Source organism: Solenopsis invicta, chromosome 3 (genome assembly GCF_016802725.1).
Source record: "Solenopsis invicta isolate M01_SB chromosome 3, UNIL_Sinv_3.0, whole genome shotgun sequence".
NCBI classification, from domain to species: Eukaryota; Metazoa; Arthropoda; class Insecta; order Hymenoptera; family Formicidae; genus Solenopsis; species Solenopsis invicta.
The window spans coordinates 18844550-18864853 of NC_052666.1; the positions used below are offsets into that span (position 1 = coordinate 18844550).

The 20304-nt window shown below is 39.9% G+C and overlaps 1 protein-coding gene and 1 long non-coding RNA gene across 4 annotated transcripts in view; one reads left to right on the forward strand and one right to left on the reverse strand.

Annotated features, from left to right (window-relative positions):
- Window positions 1-20304, reverse strand: part of LOC105194533 — a 235121-nt gene that overhangs the window by 89186 nt on the left and 125631 nt on the right. The window contains exon 4 of the long non-coding RNA XR_005574290.1: window positions 4275-4360. This is a non-coding gene — a long non-coding RNA (uncharacterized LOC105194533). The remainder of the gene's footprint in view (window positions 1-4274; window positions 4361-20304) is intronic.
- LOC105194534 (irregular chiasm C-roughest protein) overlaps window positions 1-20304 on the forward strand; it is a 130559-nt gene that overhangs the window by 1779 nt on the left and 108476 nt on the right. The window lies entirely within an intron of this gene.

The window sequence follows — 20304 nt, forward strand, 5'->3', positions numbered from 1 at the left end:
CAACGCTATTTGAATGGCGGCTGAATGAGAAATGACTTTTTAATTACCGCACCCCGTAGCTGTTAAATGTAAACTAAACATCCAATGAACCGCGCGAATTAACGAAGAATTGTACGGTTATCGTACGCATACGGCTATTATTCTTCTAGGTAAATTTAGCATCTCGTCGTTTCATAATTAAACACGAGTATCGCGAGATACTCGCTTTTGATCCCCCGCCCCAACCCCGGGTAAATCTAAAACATGTAAACGTTCGTCACACGTATACATTATACATATGCACATGCGTGCGACGCTACTCGCATTTGCCACAATGCAGAATAATCTATGGGGATTCCAGTGACAACGGTTTCCGCGTTCGCAGCACGCGCGCGCACTCTCGCGCGTGCACGCGTTGTATGTACGTGTATGTGTGAGCAATGTGTACGTTCGACGCCTTAAAATATTCACGAGATCAATATTCCGCACTTGCCGCGATATACGATTTTAGCATCGCGTCGCGAAACTTTTCGCGAAAATTTCGGCAAGTAAATCGGACGCGAGGAAAATGCGAGCCGTTAATACGTGACCCTCTTGCGAAATGAGTGCCCGTTTTCTCTCGTATCGAGATTAACCCTTCCTGTGATATCCAAACAAATCCATTCGGAGATTCTCGGCGCTTTTCAGAAGCACCTTGCGCGATTTTACACACGACATTCTTGCACACAGCGATATAGACATTAATTTAATGAGAGAACAGAATCTCGCGCAATTTTTCTTACGCAATCTTCTTGTTTACGTGAAATATCGGTAGAGTTAAGAAAGCTGTTCATCTAATTGATTACACGGACGTAGTTGCCGAAATAGGTGCGGGCCTAATGGACCCGTCCGCCAGGCGGAGAGTTAAGTGACACGCGGTGAAATTAAATGCCATTACCCCTGAAGAAATTTACGCGATCGATACAGATACGCGTGGTATAAATATAGCGCTATACCCAAGGTCCAAGAGATGCCAGATCGCCACATCGGCCGATGATAAATGGTCGAGTTAATGGCCGACGTACTATTAATGAGAAAGAGGATTTGTTGATGTCGGCAAAAATAAGCGACCGACGAATCAACGTAAAGGGTGGTAGATGTTTAGATTAAGCTTTTTGCTCGTCCGTCTTTGTTAGGGATTGACCATCGCGGTCGGCAGTGGGATTTCGACCCCACACTGTCCAAATCCAAAAACTTCCTTCGCTGCTTCCAATACACTCGCTGACAAACATGGTCATTGAAAACGTTTATGAAACCTTGCAAATACTATGTCGCATTTTTTTAATCAAATTTCTTTTTACGTGTCTTTTTAAATCGCGTATTGACATTCTAATTGGCAGAATTCGTAAATGATGTATTATGATTAAGCATAGAAGAAGTAAAATTTGACTCACTCGATAACGTCTAAAAATCTAAAAATCAATATCGAGTTTTTAATTCGTTCGTCTATAAATAATCTCTCTCTCTCTCTCTCTCTCTTTATCTCGTTTAATAGATAATTTCACTGTTTTATTTAATGTAACCAAGATATCATTCGATACTAAAGCGGATATAGGGTAATCTTGTTAAGATTCTCATCGAAAATCGTACGTTCAATGATAAATAAATGACATTTTTTCATCCACTGCAATATATATCGTGTGGTTTACAGTATTAATTTACAATATCAATTTTAATTCAACTACGACGATTGTAAAAACTTCAAAAGTTAACACGTCAACGGAAATGTGGAATTTTTCATTATGATAGAACGTTGTCATAATTCGAAATATATTTTTTTTCAATTCATTACATATTATAAATATTAAATATGTAATAAACTTATGCATGTTTATAATCCAGTGCAATATAATTTTTAATTATGATAGAATCAATTCAAGAATCAATTTTTAACTATGATAGAATGCTGCTATTTGCAATTCAGGATATACTTTTTTTAATTCAAGCGTATTAATAAATATAAATAAATATCTAATGAAAATTAATGACTTCTTTTAATCCAATTGCGATAGAGGTATTTGGGTATATGCGATGTAGATATTTCTGAATAAAGGTAACTAAGAGAATACTAACGTAATATTCGGTACACCACTATGTGTTGTGCGGAAATAGTTTCTAATATGTGCACAGAGAGCTCATAGCGCGAGCGTTCACGGGTTAATGTCTCTATATTCTAGGCGTTCGTGTTTGTTACTGAAAGCGTGGATGTATAGATCGTATCGGCCGGACATTTACTGCCTTCATTGCTCCCTGGTAAAGAAATATTTGAGCAACAGCTTGGGATCCTATAAATTTGCAGTATGAAATCGATTAGCTTTCGCAAACTTAAGCAGAATTTATTAACAGTCTTACAGCCCTTCCGGCTCGTTTATGCGCTGAAACATCCCTATTGTAGCGTCCTTACTGTAGCTTTCTTTCGTAACAGGACGCCAGACGACCTCGCTATTTTATTGTTTGCATTTTTAGGTGGCCTCACGGCAGATAACATCGCTAATTAATTCCGAGTGTTGTACATATTATACAACAAAATTTGATATCATCGTTGACGTCATCGTACGGTCATCGTTGAAAAATTTACATTTGTGTAATGGACGTGAAGATGTGTATCGGATTTGCTTTTCGAAATATATTCAATCGGAAAACTGAAATGCGATTAAATCGAGTTCTTCATCAAATTTTAATCAAAAATCGAGTCCAAATACGTCAAAGCGTCCTACACCTGTCAGGATTGTGACTAACGATTACAGCGGCAGCACGGGCACGTGTCATTCACGTATACACTTCCTGTGTACCTTACGTTATGTACGTTACACGATAAGCTAACAGCCCCTAATAATTAAGTCGGCGCGCGAGCGCGGGAGTCTAGGAGCGGGAATCTAGGAGTCTACGGTTTAACTCGCGTGCATCTATCGGTGATTTTCAACGTTTAATGAGAAATCTAAATTGCGGATTGAATGCTGCAATGAGTTCCGTGGCAAAGTTCCACGATGGTACGCGCGAAGTTAGAGCAATCGGAATCTTAAGATTCTCACCGGGAAGGTTAATTCCACTTAATAGTAGAGGGCAAGGGGAGGGGGGGAGGGAGAAAGGGCAACTTCAATCTCTAAGGTTTTATAAGTTCGATAACGAAGCCGCGAGCGCGCAAGGGGAAGGGCGCGTCTCCCTTTTCAACGTTAGCGGGGGAGAGAAAAATTCTAGAGTTTTGCAAGACACCGGATTACGAGAGTTTCGCCAAAGTCGCGGGCTCGCGTAGGCGCGTCAAGATGGAATTCGTAGATGGAATTTTAATTTAGGCAGTCGGCGAGGGAGGATGGATAGCGATTTAATATTCGCACGTAGCGCCGACGAATCCCGTAGTCGCGCCGCGCGGCGCGGCGGATGAAAATGCGTTAGAAAAACACTTAGACGGAAGAATAACAGGGCCCACTTGAGAAAAGAGATAAGAGATACGGATCTCGCCGAAGCAGATAGAAATCTTAGTTTAATATCACGGCTCGTTTGCAATGTAACGCCTGATTGCTCCTGCCACACACTTGAGATTTTCGCGACACGTTATATTGCGCGCATCTGGCACGCAAATTGTAGAAATGGAGAATTCATAACAAAAAAATCAAATAAAATTAATTCCGTCCGTACACAAAATGTTTAACGCGATTAACGCCACTTTTCGCTAATGCATTCTCATCAGTATTACCCGGTTCTACCATTTTTACTGGTTATATTTAACTGGTACAGCAATACGGGCTGGAATTTGATTTAGATGAATGCCATACGTAAATATGTACGGTGTTGATCTAAATTAAATCGCACGACTTTCTCGCGTGTGATTTACCACATTAGCCCGATCCTACATCAACGTAACTCTCCTTCCGTTTATCCATTGTCGATGATAATCAATAAAGCTACTTGTATTCCGTCCACTGCATTACTATTTTCTCCCTATTGTTGCTCATTATTAACAGATTGCTATTAATTATGGTTCTCCAAATGAAAATTAATTCTTGATAAAACGTACAGCATGTGTGATCGAATTACGCTCGGATTGTATTGTGAATAATTCAGATCGTATAATCGTCAGGGCATAGTTGTTGCCGCGTACAGCATGTGCTATAGCCCCCGTGACATTAACAACATTTACGCTTTCATTTTTGTTAATTCTCTTCGGACTAAATTACCTCGTGTGTGCTAGCTGATAAATGAAACAATCGATATATTCCGTTATCGCTGTTTACTGGCGAGAACAAAATCGCACGTACCTGTATTAACACCCAGTTTTTAGAATTCTCCACAATTAATACGTCCACAATACGATTTCGGTTCTCTCTCGATGACGAGATAAATCCTGGGGAAAAAAAATTATTGATAGGTTATTAAAACGGTTCGAATGATTAAACTACGAGAATTTGCGAGAATCATCCGAATTCGCGTCTACATTATATGAAAATTGGCAATTGCATTTTTCTTTGTATCAAGATCAATTTCAGTCATAAGAAAGATTATCGAGAGAATTCTTCGAGAGTTATCTGGAACTCCAGCCAAAGTTAATACTTACGGCCGAAGCCGATTCAATTGCAAACAAAAGTTCTGATCAATTTCCCTTTCTGGTTCGCGAATATGCAAAGTCAGAGGCGATTTTTTTCTTTCAAAAGTAGATTTGTTAGCAAGAGTTCGGGGACATTTAAGTTTCTTTCTATTAAAAAAGTAATATGTACGTTTTAAGCTGTATTATTCTGTGATTGTCAATTCAAATCAATTCGCCATTAATTATGATTTATTAATTATGATTCATCGCATTAATCCAATATATAAATAGTTTTTCAACAGATGTATTATCTAATATGTCATTTACATATAATATTGAATGAAGAGATCGTACATTTATAGTGGCATGAAAGTTATAAAACATAAGAGAACAGATCTTTTATTCACGTTGAAGACCTTGAAATTCGCACATAAGGGGAAGGTACGACTGCAAGAAAACTCGATCGATTCGCGCAATATTTCGTACATGTGTTTTTATATGTGTCGATTCGTAAAGCATTACGGCGAAAGAGAGAATCGTGCCGATCCTCGGGCCGATCTGTCGACGTAAATTCACGGTTAGAGGAAAGTAGGCGATGATATAACGTTAGAGGAACGAAAGGCCAGGCTACCCCGGAGTTGCCGGGACCACGTAAGCTCGCATCGCCGGGGGTTGGTGCGCAGCAACCACCTAGTCTCTCTCTCTCTCTCTCCCTCTCTCCTTCTGCACTAACCCCCGCGGTCGATCGATTCGCTAAAAGTAAATAAAACTCAGCCTGAGTTGCCTGAAGGGGCCGGTGGTAGTGTAAGCGTCAGTACCAAGTGTAATGCAATAAATCAAGGCTTCGATGGAAAAAGCCTGAAGTCGTCGCGTAAAATCTGTAATCTACGTGGCGATTGTTTACGGTGCGACAGTTCACAACGGTAGATAAATGTGTTTTATTGTGAATCTAAGGAGATAATAAAATTGCACTCGGGCAGACACAGATAAAGTTGTTCGGTCCAATTTTCATTTACTGAGAAAAGTTTAATTACGCGAGCGCCGAACTTTTCGAAAGAATCTTAGCTCGATTATATTTCAGGTAATCGCAAAGGAATATTGTATATCGGTGAAGCCACCGTGAGACTCGTAATTTATTTCTGCATAATTGACTGTGAAATTTTTTTAATTTCCTATTCCATAGAGCAACATTGAGCAATATTGCATTTAATAGATTAATGGAGTAGACCGTTATAGACTTCTAATTTAAGTTTCTACTTTTCAAGGACGAATTTAATGAGCGATTAACATGCATGGCGTAGTATGCTGCTTCCTTAACTTCTTCTCTTCCGCGGATTCTTTAACTAATTTGGAGTCCATTTTTCCTTAGCGAAAACTCGATATTCAACTTTAAATATCCCTTTGTAACTAACCCTGAACTCTCTTAAAATTCTATTACAGTGAAGTTCGGCTAAAATTAAATGAAAAATTAAGTTTTATTATCTATCCTTACTCTTTAATTAGTGAAAGTTCCTACGTTTTTAATCTACATTTTTGTTAAAGGATAATATTCCTCAAATCCGTCAAAGAAACCGCAGATGAAAGGCAAGGACGTTCTTTACCAACTTTATCTTCATTTCCCTGCAAAATGCTGAAGCCACAGACTCGTTTTGTCTGTTTCACATATTTTCTTCAAGACTACTACCCATGTTACAAATGAGCTCAAGCTTTTTGAAAAGCACATGCTTTGAAGCACTATTTTATTTTCAATGTAAGATGCCTCGACAAGCGAGTCACGTATAATAATTAAATTGAAGTACGATCTATCTGAATTTTTCTTATAAATATACTTATTTTGTAAGACGTACAAAGTAGATACGTCAGTTGTTTTAAAAGTTTCAAAATTGTCTCAATCCCGAGTCTGATAAGAATAAAATCATGCAAGTATGGTTTTACAATGGAATAAAGTAAGACGGTGAAGATGCTAAATTTTCTCTTTGTCGAGAAACACGGTACTCAATTACGCTTTCCAACACGCTAAATCAATAATCACAATCTAACAGATTGCAACGAATAATGTTACAAGTGAACTAACGCTAATTTAACAGAGATAATGTTAAACGTGAATAGGGATAGGGTTAGTGGCAAGTTGTGAAGTTCATTTCATCTGGAGACGAGAAAGTTTTCTGTGAACGACGCAATGTCAGCCTGATTTCGCCGCGAGCAATCCTCTCTACGTTGCACTGTACATTTTGGAGTTTCAAAGAGAAGCGTGCAGCAAGGCGAAAGCATTAAAACAAATATTGAACGTGTTTGAAAATCATTTTAACGCTTTTAGTAAGCTCATCTTGTAAAATTCCCATTCCGAGATGCATTCAAAACTGATCCGATCGCAGTAACGCGATCCGAAAGTCTATAACATAGATCGACGAGGGTAATTTAATCAAATCTATCTGCTGAATATATTTTTCATCCTTTCATACAATTTTCTTGGACGTCTATGGCCTAATTCATCATTAACTTGTCATCGGATGTGGGACAAAAAAAAGATAAATTAGAATTTTTATTTTTCATGAATTACCAAAAGCTGCAGCTCTGCTTTACGTAAAGTCTCTAAACGTAAATTTATGTAAATTTTTGGAAAATGCCGTTTGCCTTGATAATGCAATTACGCTAATGTTTATTCAACGATAAATTGATGCCTTTTACAAAGAACGTTTCGGAAAACGTTAACCCGCACCAAATGAACAATTTCTCACAGCGGTGGTCGAAAAAAAAAGAAGAATGCCACACGCAAGCCAGAGATGTTTCAATTGGGAACAATTAATTCTAATCGATTAATTTGTGAATACCAAATACCCTCGTGGCCGGCGTTATATCCTCCTCTTTTCTACTCACGCGTTGACCGCACGAATAGCACTATAGCCACGCGGTCGTCCATCACTTTGTCTGGCCACAAAGTAATTATCTCGTAAGCATTATTTTAATTAACGCTGATGATTAAAGCACGGTAGGTATTCGCACCGTATTTCGCTCTCGTGCCTCTTGTTTCCGTTCTTCTTAGGTGCCGCTGCGCCGCCGCTCTAACAAGAATGATTACCCGCAATTACGCGGAAAAACATCGTTCGAATTACGGAGGGCCCGCTAAATAGAAGATTAACCGCGATGTATATATACGAAAAATGATTAATCGCTTCTGAGTATGCTCGCCTATTACAAAGTAGATATTATAAGCGCTATTTATCTTAAACTTTGGGTAGATACTCCGAGAGTTTAAAGCCGATCGCAAAACATCGCGTGTATTCCGTGTTTTGACAAACCATCACCACGTGTCCCTTCACCAGCTTAATAGTTTGCGTTAAAACTTTAATTTAGTTAATGCCACCGCTACTTTCGCGGATTAATTTTTACGTAACAGCGTGCATTCGCAATCTTGCTCATAAACTCATCTTTTGCCGGTCCCCAACTTTTTAACTCGATATAAGAACGCGCTTTATTCCCTTCCTGGTGCGCGCGCGCGGCTCGCTCGGACGCGCTGCGGAGGATGCAACTCGTTTTTGTGGCGTAAAATCGTGTTTTGTTTACGCGGAGCGTGGAATGTATTCAAGAGCTTTCTTTGCAATAATAATGTAAAGTGATATTCGTAGGATTCGAACGGGGAAAAAAAGCGGGTGTGCAGCGTGTACACAGGTAAAATACACTAAACTGAATCCGTTATTACAACAGCCATTATTACGAAGCTTTACGCTTCACGCGCGATAGCTGGATAAAGACGCATTGTGCAAGATGCTCAGCAAAATGCCGTCATTAGAAGAGACTAATTGTGAGTTATGCACAGAAGCGCCGGGGTTGCGTAAGAAGCTCGTAGCCGACTGGTACTCGAGCTCTCGCTAAGAAATGGATATAAATGCAACGAGCACGAGCTGTTACTACTACGAGCCCTCGCTACGACGAAAATCGAATAAATTCATTATCGTCTCTACGGAGAGAAGGGCGATGAGCGGGAGCGGGCGAGCACCCGCGTTGCATAGCTTACCGGATATTATCCCTCATCGTAACACCAGAATGCAACATCGTCGGCCGGCGCCGTCGGGTAACAATATTTAGTGGCAGTTAGCGCCAAGTGACCGTGCCGACATCGATCGAAAATGGAGGCAGGGAGAGCGATTCGGTGTAATTCCTTCCGTAATGCAGTTTGGTTACCAAACGCCGGCCGGGACGTAAACGCCGATATTCCGGATAACGTGTCGAGGGAGAGAAAGAAAGACGGAGCGAAGGGGGGGGGGGGGGTGAGAAGTGAGTGGAAGCAGGCGGCAGGGATAAAATAAGGGTGGAGTTAGAAGATGCGCGCACGAGTTAAAGATTAAGATTCCGTTTGAAACATAAGTAAACGTTTGTGCGCTCAATTTACATAAACATACATTTTCTCATCGTATATTCCGGTGGTTTGCATAAATAACGAACCGGGAAATACAGAATGTAAAATAGCCGCGATATAGCTTCCTCTTCCCGGTAGTCTCCACCCGGAACGTGACACTGAATTATTCTCAGGCCGACGTAGAAGAAGAAGGTTTTTGCATTGATATACCTTGCTCTCTTCGCGAAGTTACGTTATTGTCGCCCCCGCGTATCCGGCTGTCTCCATTCTTAATAAATGCCATAATTTCCTCGCCTACTCGCTCCCCCCCCCCAGATAAATGTCGCGTTCACCCTGAGGAATTATCAGTCCAGTCACGTAACGTAGAATTAAATAAGTCAATATTAAATTGTATCAGTTATTTGAGGAAGAATGCGACATCTCACAAATAATTTATATATATATATGTAAAAAAAAAATTATTTGCCGCTAAACATATACCTGTCCAACGAGAAACAGTTATTTTTAAATGGACGCGCTCGACCATATGATATTTCAGTGACATATATTTTTAAATTTGGTTTAGCAAAGTAGTTTCTAGAGAAATAATTTATTAAATTTACGGTAGCGATATTTCCGAAGTGAAATTGAATTATTTATTCACTGTACGTATAACACTCATAGGAAATAGTTTCGTCCCGCGAGAAACTTGTCTCCTCTATCACTTACCGGTGAGGTGACCATCGGGACTCGCGATATTTATTTAATTTCCAGAAAGAAAAGTGTCGTGCGCGCGCGGAAAAGCCTACCGCTGCTTGCCATTATCTCGACCGAGAAGGAAAAAAGTGCTAACGTATGGCGTGCAGTCGTAGATTGTTTAAAGTATGCCGCGGCAAAGTAAGCGTTCCAGCTGTGAGACGATAAATGGCATCATTTAAGGTTCCACTTTTAGTTCTTTCCAGCTGCAACACGATAAATGATACTATTTAAAGACACCCACCACTTCCGAGTTTGCATCTCAAGCACGAGAGTTTACTTTGCACGACTAGTTTTTCTCCTTACGATCTTTTCCCGCATTACTGTCAACCTGCATCTCCCGCCGAGCTTCCCTTATTCGGCGCCATAATGAAATACATGGAGCTATCGTGGAATAAACCGCGAGACCTCCGCCGGCGCGGCGGTGTGTGTTCGTTGACGTGAAAATAACATCGACAGTTTCGGCAAATTAGTTCGTCGACGATTATGAGCGACAGACGTGGAAATTTATGCTGCGCAAGAATCTATGAATAACCCGATAAAGGAGCCGCGCACAGTTACTATTTCGTTCTAGTATTAAAACGAGCGAGCATAATTTACGAGATATTTGCATTTTAGCTTGACGCGCACAGTGTATTTAGAGTCGCTTGCAATATTTGCTCGCTATGCTGATTATATTTACATCGAGAGCATTATACCGCCGGTGCAATCTACTACTTGTTTTATCTGCCATTTCTGCACTGCTGCGCCGCTCCGCGCCCCGCCGCTCGTCCTCGCGGCATACCATCTTTTCCATTATTTCCTGACGTTGCCGGAGCAATATTGCCAATTTAACGATTACTGCGAGCGAAATGCAACGCACATTATCATATATGTTTATTCGGCTATAATTTATTCAACCGTCCCACCGCCGCGACTCGCCGCGAAACAGATTCCGCAAAGTGGCCCGCGCCGGCGACGTTATAAAGGTTGCATCAGATCAATATGCGCTCTCTCACAATCGCCGCGTGTGGCGATAATTGTCGCTGCATGCGCGATAACTCGCCGCGAGAACGCCTATCGTTGGGGTTGGGTGGTGGTGTCATTTATTCCGGGAAATAGAAGCTCGAAAATAAATTGGCGTGCGTTAATGGATCTATCGAGCTTTTAAAATATAGACATTATAACGAGCCCGGTAGATCCGTAATGCACGCTCAAACGCGCATACGCGATGTAAAGAATGTGCGACCGTAACTGTTCGAGCTCACGATATTGCCATCGGCATTTGTTGAACCACGATGTAGTCGTTAATGTATGCTTTTCCTTTCTCTCTCGCTCTCTCTCTCTCTCCTTCCCTCACGCACGCGAGAATTTTTTCATCGATAAAATGCTCCATCAATATTCATGAGTGTGAAGTTTGACCAACTTAACTCTGTTAAGTCCGGCGCGCGGTGCGGCGTATCGTTTTCGATACACACAAGTTTTCCGTTATTTGCCTTGTTACTCAACGTAAACTCTACGATCCGCTTCAGAGTACAATTCACAATTCACTTTTACGATTAACCTGCCCATAGAAGCGAGAGATTCAATCTTCTGGTATCTTGGTTAGAGGAGTAAAACGTTGCAATAACGTATTGGAACGGCGCCAAGCTTTCGGTTAGGATCTCATTTCATCGGTATATAAGAGTAGATTTGACCAATTGCGAAAAAGGGTGTTCAAAATCACACTAGCCCGCGGGTAATTTCTGTCGAAAGACCACTTTGCGCTTTTCACGAACCACCGCCGCCGTGCCGTCCTCCTTATTGAGCGACTCTTTGGAGAGTCGCTCGCAAACAAGTTTCGAGAAGAGAAAGAGAGACAAATGTCACGTCAGACGCGGAGTAAATCGTCGTCCGATTTTACACGACGAGAGAAGACTGACAAAGGAGAGACGAGGGAATTTTGCGTGAATGCACGTTCAGTCTCCTTTCGCGTCCTTCTTAAGATTCTTGATCTATTGTCGTCTATCTATTGGCACAAGATTTTCACCACATTCACGACCCGATATCATCTATTGTATGCACCGATTATTTGTACGTTAGATTATATTACTCCTCGGTGCACAGAAAAAAATTTAGTATAAAATCAAGAATTTATTGTTTCATATATAGCAAGAATATAACATCTTTTTGGAAGAATTTATAAAGAGAAACATTTTCTCTATGCAAATTATGTTTGTTTAAAATTCAATTTTCTTACTGCGCAAACACTGTTAAGAAAAAATTATTAATCTTCCACAGACCAATCCGGATCATATTGAACCAAATGATTTTTTTCCACATTGTCGATTTTCTTGCCGCAAATTCGGACATGTAAAAAAAGTACAACACGTTTCGGATCATATGATTGTACAATCGTATTTTTCTAAATGTTACAAAAATACTGGAATTTTTTTCTGATTTTTTAAAACGTAAAAAACACAACCAGATGGTCTCACTAAACAGTAAAAAACAGAAGCAGATTAATATATCTTCAAACTTGAAACGATACATGTGTTTTTCGATTTAGATAAAGATCCGCTTGCGGCTTGTAATAATTTTCGTTAACCTCGAATTAGTCGTAATAGAATAAAAAAAAGGTTCCATGATAGAGAGTTAATTTTCCGAATCAAAGAGCACGCTGAACAATTATGTAAAGCTGTTCGTACGGCCGTTCAGGTTACATGATGTTAACTTAATGCATCATTAGTGCACGCACGAGTTTATGGAGCGCATAATGCATTCGCTACGTATTATAGAGAATCACCTGTCTTCCCGCGAGAGATAGCTGTATCTCCGCGAAACCAAACGAATGTCAGAATCATACAATGTGCCCCAAGGATATTCGATAGACTGATCACCTAGTTCATCGGTTTAGTTGCGATGCACGCCGCTGCGAATACTGTTCGTATTGTTACAGATTCGATACTGGAGAGCACTTTATCGTTCGAATAGCATTCATTTGTCTGTACCCGTACGTATAATCGCGTTGTTTAATGTACGATTATTTGCGTTAAACATTTCAACGTGATTAAATGCATGAACCGATTCACACATATCATCTTGGATAAAATTGGACTGGTTATCAGCTAATTTACGGCAAGCAGCGAATAGTCGAGGATTAAATATTTGATGTACAACTCTCTGAGCCGTTGCTTATGCACGAAATGCACGAGACAAAATACAAATATGATCGACCGCTTCCTCCCGCGCGTTAGAAAGAGGAGAGAAAAAAAAAATAGATCGATGCATTGGCTGCGCTATATATCGTTCCGCAATGCATTTCCTTTTTCTCGCGGATATATAAAATATTGAAAAATATCAGAGAGAGATTAATTCTCTTCTCTTTTCGGTTAGCTTCTTTAACGCTGCACAGCGAGTTTTTTCTTTTTTTATCAAAGATGAATATCATACATAAAAGAATTCGTTGCATACTATATCTTTACTATTCAATAGAGAGATTCAATAGAGATATTTTTCACAGAGCGTATCGCAAGCCCAAGGAAATCTGCGCTTTTTTAAGCAGCGTTTCGCGACGAATCGTATTTGCAGCGATCGCGGCAATTGCTTACTGTGAATTAATTGGCTCGCGGAAGTTGTCGATGGTGGCGGCGAGATACGATCGATGATTTACGAGGAACTTGCCGATCTCCCTGGACAATCTCTCACGGAACTACACCGCGACACAAGGGCATGCCGAACAGCTAAAAAGCGAATCGTGTAATTGACGTTCATTATCAGAAACGTGATCTCGTTCGAGCGTCCTTATTTAGCTACAGCACCGCAGCGTCGTCCCTGAGACCGAGTCGCGCGCCGCGAGACAGGTTAGGAAACGGCGGTAGGCATGAACATCGATACGTTTCAATTGTAAGCCCAAAAGCAGAAATCTTGGACAGCTTGGTGAAAACAATCGACGAGACACGCGACGCGAGCGATTAGGATTAGTACAAATAACAAATGAATAATAGATTACTCACCTCTCCCCCCCCCCTTCCTCCAAAGTCGCGCTGCCCGGCGCCGACCGACGCCGACCAAGCCTCTGCTGCTCCTTCTCGCGGAATCCTTCGCAGCGCTGCTTTTCCATAGCACTCACACGCGCGTGCTTATTACCGAACGCAACGGATACAGAATCAATTGCGCAGGCCGTTTGTGATTCCTGATTAAACGTGATTTCGAGAGCGCTCCGCTGCGATGCGCCCGCTCCGTGGCGTTCCGTTGGCGGGAAAGAGCGCCGATAGCGCCGATGACGTCAACTTCACTATCGCGATTTCGATGTATCGCGCGAGTCAGGCGAGGGCTAGGAGGTCGAAATCGAGACGACTGATCGAGACGGTTTCCGTGCACCCACGGTGTTCGACGCGTGCTGCAACGCGCGCTAATATGCATATATACGGAAGGTAAATAGTAACCGCGTCGATTCGGCATCTTGACTCTAGCTTGACTCGCGTCGTGTCGCGGCGGTAAATCGGAGTGAAGTTGCCGACGTGACGCTGACGTCATCCGCGCCGCTCTCTCCCGTCAACGGAAGACGCCGCGGAGACGCAGCGCGGCGGAGAGCTCTCGAATCGCGTTTAATCGGGAATAACGATCTGCGCGATTACAATGGTTCTATTCGCTGTGTTTCGCTAATAAGCGCGCGCGCGTGAGATCGTGTGCTATGAAGAAGCAGCTGCGAAGGATTCCGAGGGAAGGAGCGGCAGGTCGGCGGGGAAAGAGGTGATTAACCTATCGTTTACTTGTTATTTACTCGCGTCGCGCGTCTCGATCGTTTTTCATCATCACCATCCAAGATTTTGTGATTTTCAGCTTGCAATCGAAACGTTTATGCCTACTTTTATTTTTTACACGTCGTAACCGTTTTCTCGTAGGGCGCGACTCGGTCTCAGCGACGAGCCTACATTGCAAATCCAAGGGTGTATTTTTGCGCATAAAATTATGTAGTCACTTTTTACGCATATTTATGTGTGGGTAATTTATTGTATGCCTAGACGTGTGATTTAATATTAATACGCGTCTAAGCGTTTAACAAGTATAAAAATTACACGCACGAATTTAATTTAATGCATAAGTGATTACATATTTTACACACTTGGATTTGCAGTGTAGGTGCGTCAGTCTCGCATGGAAACGCCGTAGCCACTGAAAGACGAAAGACTTTTCGCTTTTTGCGAGAAGACTCGTCGCATAGCGATTAAATTTATCTGTCTCATGCAATATGAGCGGTATTTTACTGAACGTACAAGACGACTTTTTATTCGCCTCGATCAGAATCCGAGATCATGTTTAAATCAGAACGCTTAAATTTTTACGATGAAAATATTCGTTACAAAAGAAAATCGAAAGTGGATAAAAATGGATACATTAGAAAATCTGTGACGTGCCATTAATATCCATGCTAATTAATCAATGGCATTGAATTTTTTTTATCGAATAACATTCGTTAACATTCTGCTTGTAACATTGAAAAGCTTCAAATATGTGTTAGCACATATTTAAAGTATTTGAAGAAAAAAAAGATAGCTTTGATTAATAGCTATTTAAATAATTGATTTACAAGGATTATAAATTTATTCGAAAACTCGTACTGTTGTAAAAAAATATGATGCATGTTGCGTTTCACACAAAATAATGTCGCACACGGGAATATTCCGCATTATACCCTCTTGTATACGTTGTGTGCATTCCATGCACGGCATTTTGTTTATTACTTTTATTAATTCAAGATATGACAGTGGCTATATCAATAACAAAAAATATATATATATATATATATATATATATATATATATATATATGTAGGAAGCATTTTCTCTAGCGATATTTATACCGCATATTCGAGTGATGTTGCAAACATAGCATAACTAACATAAAATAATATGTTTGAAAGCTTTTCAGTAATAGCAGCGCACAACGAGATTCTATTATTTATTACCGTTGCATTTGCTATTTATTACATATTTATCAAACGAATATTAACAGGTAGTAACGGCACATAGTCACGTTTGCGATAGAAAAAGATAATTATTTCGATGTCTCCGGCATGATAATGAACCCTCATTAACCACGGCGTACTCGCGACCGTCCGCGCAGCGTTGTGTATTATTTCCACTCCTGTCCATCATTATCCATCTCCCGTTTCCTCTTTCCATCGAGTTTTACGTTTCTCACGCTGATCAACATCGACAAGAGGATGTCTCTTCATTTCTATAATCCTATGATACGCGAGACATCTTTACGATGTACTCATTTCTATGTCACATTTCCTGTAGTTTCGATCAAGTTTCTTGTTCCTTCCATATAATTTCTAAGACTTAATCTTAAACTATTACTCTTTCTCGTACCCCATTTAAATTACTTGGAATCAATTTTCCTTTACATTTTTTTTTTTTTTTATTGCACGGTGTAACGCCGATATCAATCTCGGTTACTTTCTTCCGCGTTTCTCCCATCCGCAGTCTCGGCTGCGCATGTCAAAGTGGTCGGCCGCCGTCGAACGCACATTTTTTAACGTTTACCATTTGCCGCGTGTATCTCTCAGCGCGCGTAATTTCGTGCGCTTTGACTCTCGCGGTGCGGCGGATACAGTTGGGGTAAATGGCATATACGTGCCGGTCGAATGCATCCTCATTATCCGCGCTGGTATATTCGAAGCAACCACCTAGTACGTGAGTACGTGAAATTTTCACACTGTTCGTCATGTCTCTGTGTGCCCATTCGCTCGTGATGGCTCCGCTTTATACGTATTTCCGGCTCTTTAATCCGTCTCGTTCTCTCGATATATATCAAATGGCAAGAGATACTGTTATCTCAACACTTTGGCGTTTATTTGAAAACTGACAAGCGCGCGAAGATACATCACATACCTAGCAGGCACAAAATATTGTATAAAAGTACGGAGGGGGTGTCTCGCGGTGATTTTAATGGAAAAAAGAATATTAATCTAGTTTTCCATCACTTGCGCGTTATTAAAAACGATCGGATATTATCAATAAAATATATTGCAAAAATGTGTTCGCTCAAACGTTCCTTAATCTCACGATAAGCATGTACCTCGTGAGTTTTCCGGCTTGTGAATTTTTTGCGTGCCAGATTAAAATTTTCGTATACTGGGACGAGCACGTCACATTTTCGAAACAGAGCTCATTGTACGAATTCACTTTGCAGCAGTATGGGCAAATGCAATTTTTGTAATTAGGGAGAATTAACGAAGCGAGAGAAAGAGAGAGAAAACCGAGGGGGAAAAAAGTAAGAGAGACAAGCAAGGCGCAAGCGTCGAATATATCCTCATTATCTACAGCGTTATATTCAAAGCATTTACCGCACGCGTATGGACTGTACATGCAATGGTATTTTCACACCATACCCTTTTACGCTGTAGAGGCTATCCCTCTCGCTTTCTTCGCCATTCTCTCTTTCCCCATGTGTCCGCACAGAGCCGCGCATACATATACATACATACACATACATACACGAGCATGCACGCACACACACAAACACACACACACACACACACACCGTCGTTTTCGGTTCACCAAGTGACGGCTATCGAGAGCTCTCTGCACCAACGAATTCTCCGGCTACCACGCGCATCCGTTACACAGTCGCATACCTGCATAATATCGACGTATCGAACAGGCCAGCAGCACGTGGCCCCGCAGCGCTGACGCGTTAGCTACCCTGAAATTTCACCGTCAACCCCGCGTCAGGGTACATGAATTGTACAAGGATAACCGCCACCTGCTCCCTTCTTCGCGCCCGCTATGCAGTTTGCGCCCGGCTAAGCCGCTCGGAGAGCGGAGATGATTTAACGCCCGTCGTTCTTTACTCGCGTCACATTCGTTAAGACCTCGCCGTAAGTCGGCGTCCGGTCATACAAGCGGCGACAATTTATAATCATCTTTCTCGTATCTTCGAGAGTGAGCCGGGGATGAATTTTCACCGGTCTCTCGGCGAGCGTTTATCGCGAGCGTAAATTAATTCATCACTGAATTCGCCAGAAGTATCGATAAGTACCTTACTCCCGCTTGACCTATGAGCGTATCCTATAATTTGGTCCGTTACATCTGCGGCGTTAAGCGTTATCGTGCGCTTTGTTATTCTGTATATATCGATTGTCGACCGCGTATTCATACACGTTCGTGGCTCTGACAAATTGATAACCATTAATAATAACTGATAATCGACCTACGCGCGAATGGACGTTGCGTTAATCGCGGGTGAATTGCATAGCTCAATAAATATGTAACGTGCGCGGGGCCCATCGGCGTGAATCAATTCAATGCGATTTTTGATATATTTCCTGAACGATGATGTATCGACCCCGCGAAATTTCCCCGGAATCGGAAAAACGAGAATGCAGAGTTTATCAGTGGTTGTCTCTCGTGAAATTGCCAGTCAATTCCTCCTCAGGGAAACACGAGGCGTACCCGAGAGAGAGAGAGAGAGAGAGAGAGAGAGAGAGAGAGAGAGAGAGAGCATAAAGACTTCGTATATATAAAACGTCCCAAAATTCGTAAATCAAAATACGCAGCAAATTTCTTGAAAAATCAACTGAAATAGTTTTGTAAATTTTGTAAAATTCCGTTTCAGCAATTTTTCGTCTATAACGATTTAAAGCTGGCCGATTACAAATTACGTTTAGACAGTGTCCGTGAGTTGCTCTTGCGTTAGTGTTAGTAACCGCATGACAGGTGACTCTCTAAACGTAATCTCTGATTAATTAACTTCAAGTCCTTGTATCTCGAAAACCATCGTTTAAAATAAAAATTTATAAATAATTGTTTTACTTAAAAATGTATCGGACATACAGTTCTCGTAAAGTAATTAAAATTTGGAAATGTATTTAATATTAAAACTTCAAATAAACCACAAATATACATATGAAAGTTGTGTGAATAAGATTAAATTTTTATTTAATAACATATTTTTATAATTTATTTACTCTATTTGTTATTAAAAATTAAATCATTTTTTAAATCTCAATTTTTGTGTAACTATACTTTAAGTATTTAAGAAAAAAAAAAAACGAATAAATAAACGAATAAATTTTCTTTATTTTACAGAATTGATCTCTGTATCGTAATGAAACTTTACGTAAATCATTTTGAATATTTAAAGTACTTGAATAAAACTTTTAGATTTTTTTCATTATTTCTTATTTCATTATTAATTATATTTACATTAAAGCACATGTCTACTTGTCATTGAAATAACTTTTTTTTATCTAGATAGAAAATTGCAAATTTTTTTTCTACTGCTTTCAAATGCAATATAAAACAATGTGTAATTTTTTCATAATTTTCTTAGTGTTTTGAGAAATATCTTATACATTCTTAATTTTTCTTGCTATAATATTTTAATCCGCAAATTTCGAGATACCCTATATAGTGTGCATCTTCAAATAATATATGACTTGATTCAAAATTCACGTTTTACGACAAATTAATGCATTTAAAGGTAATACAGCTGAATACCTGATAGATCATAAAGTACTGACGGATTGATTGCGAGTTGTGTTTTGTACTTAGTTTGCGAAGTACAACTTGCATATGGGCAGCAAATGCAGCGTCACTTCCGTATTCTCAGGTCTCGCTACGGATATTGAAGCTACCCTATTAAATAGAAAATAAGCAATTTGACAATAAACTGATCGCGACAGAAACTGGATAAAACAGCCCCGGGGTGTTTGTGATAAAAAAAATTATTTATATAAAGAGTAAAACGTTTTGAAATGTTATTATTGAAATTTAAGTTTTTTTTTTCATTTTTATCAGTAACAGTTTGTCAGTTTCCGCAGTTGGATCCGATAAAATATATATTGGCTTTTGAAAATATCTACGTATATTCAATTATTTGCAATTATGTGTGTGTGTGTGTGTGTGTGTGTGTACATACATATATACATATGTGTGTGTGTGCGTGCGTGCGTGTGTGTGTGTGTGTGTGTGTGTGTGTGTGTGTGTGTGTGTGTGTGTGTGTGTGTGTGTGTGTGTAAGTATATAGAATAAAAAGGAATTATATCCTAGTGAGGAAAATATTATCAAAAATAGTTCTTAAAGTATTCATGTTTAAGAGGTTGACGTCTTCTAACACTATCAGAATAATAATATAATGATATCATTATGTTATCCAGTGCGTCGATTTTAGAGAAAAAAAAGACATCATATATATGACATCTAAAAGAATACGACAATCTGACTTCTTATAAATGTGATGTAAAGGAGCACTGTATTTTGATTTCTTCTAAATGTTAAGAAAATGTCATTATTAAAAAGTTTTACACTGAAAACAAATATTCTAATTTTTAATGGTACCGTCTTGATTCTGAAGGATTTGCCCCTTATATACAGCCTCGAGAAGATACTCTAAAATGTAGAGGAATATCGAATAAACATGGGAAACTAGATTCAAGACAATCCTCTTAAACGCGTTTTGCTTAATGCTAAAAAAAATTTCCCTTTTTAGCAAATAACGTGCAATAAAAATAATTTTTTTTTTTTAGTTTTTTAACAATCTTATTATTTTTATAACTTAATTCTGTATTGCATATAAGATTCCCATTTCACTAATTACAATTACGCACTATTTTACAATTTTTAAAAACGCATCGACGCCTACGGAATTCGAACCTACGATTTTGGAATAGCAACCTAATATACTGACACTGAGCTAATCG